The sequence below is a fragment of the Zalophus californianus genome, chromosome 7 (assembly GCF_009762305.2).
Source record: "Zalophus californianus isolate mZalCal1 chromosome 7, mZalCal1.pri.v2, whole genome shotgun sequence".
Lineage (NCBI taxonomy): Eukaryota > Metazoa > Chordata > Mammalia > Carnivora > Otariidae > Zalophus > Zalophus californianus.
The window spans coordinates 117,374,943-117,376,421 of NC_045601.1; positions in this window are offsets into that span (position 1 = coordinate 117,374,943).

A 1,479-nucleotide genomic window follows, 5' to 3' on the forward strand; every position below is an offset into this window, starting at 1 on the left:
AGACAGCGAATGGTGCCACACCCATGTGGGCACTCTGTTCTGGGCCAGCTCAGCTGTTTTCAGGTGCTCACATGTCTGTGGCATCCACTGCTTCAGCCCAGACTGCTGGGCCTCTCCATTTGGGCTCATCATCCAGCAGACCAGCTCAGACTTATTCACAAGGTGCTGGAAGTCTCCCTAGTGCAAGAGAGAAGCTGCAGGGCTTCCTTAGCCTAAATTTAGACTCACAACTTCACTTCCACTACATTCTATTAGTCAAAGCAAGTCAACAGTACTATATCAATTTAAGAGGTGAGTTAACATTGCAGTTCTTAATACCATGAGCTGCAAAGAATTTATGACTATTTTTGCAATTTACCACAAATGTTTTCTGGTTTTGGGGTACAATATATCAATGAGTCTTGCATGTGAGAGTTGGAGTGCTTCCATACATGAAAAGAATTCAACCCACTCACTTACTAAATTTTACTTTCTCCCCATAACTTTCTCTAAGGAGATGTGAACTAGGATCTGTTGAATTCCAACATGCACTAGATGCTATGATTTGTTCTCTCAAAAAACATTTTAGGGTTTCCAGATGAAAGCACAGAAACTTGGAGAATTGTAAGTGATCTTCTTATGGTCACCAAGCACATTCTGTTGCAAAGGCATGTGTACTGATGTCTGGTCACGTGGCCTCTCAAATGACAAAGGTAGTTGTAGAGGCTGCTTTTAGGCAAACAGGCTGGAGGGATGGAATACAGACAGGCCCACAGGTGACCCACCTCAAAATATCCACAAGCCCTCACTGACCCATGGGCTACTTTCAACCAGGCACAGTTACCAAAAAGGGGAGAGTTCCATGGGTTGCCATACCTCCTCATTTTCCCCCTTTAAATGCAGCCACCCCCACTGCCTCCTTGCAGACAGCTTCTCCTCTGTGGTCTTACCCTCCCCTGAGTATTCAATAAACTTCTACCTCCTTTGTTCTGCCTCAGGTGAATTCTTTCACCTCCAGCGCCATTGGCTTCCACTTGATTATCGCCCCACATTTGGGGGCCCCCATGTAATCGAGAGAGACCCCATCTAGGCACCACATTAATGAAGCAGATGGGCATTGCAAAGGGGATTATTCTATTTTTCTTTTAATATCACCCCCACCTATTCTTTGCCACCAATCACTCCTGTATATGTATGAACCATTTGCTTTCTCTCTTAAACTGCTAAAAAACGTGAAAAATTGCTTCCAAGTTCAGATCTACTTTCACTATAGCTCAAGAGAACTCTTCAGCTAAACTGAGTAGGTTATTTGATGAGGACTGTGTGCTGGGATCATAGCATATGATCAAATGCTTGTTGAATTGAACTGAAGCTCTTAATTCATCAGGTTACAGAACTGACTGCCTAGAGACCGATGATCTTCAGGTCCAGTGGTCATTGGTTCTCTTCCAGGAACTCTCCAGTCCTAATGTAGTTATCATGAACATTCATTATACAGAA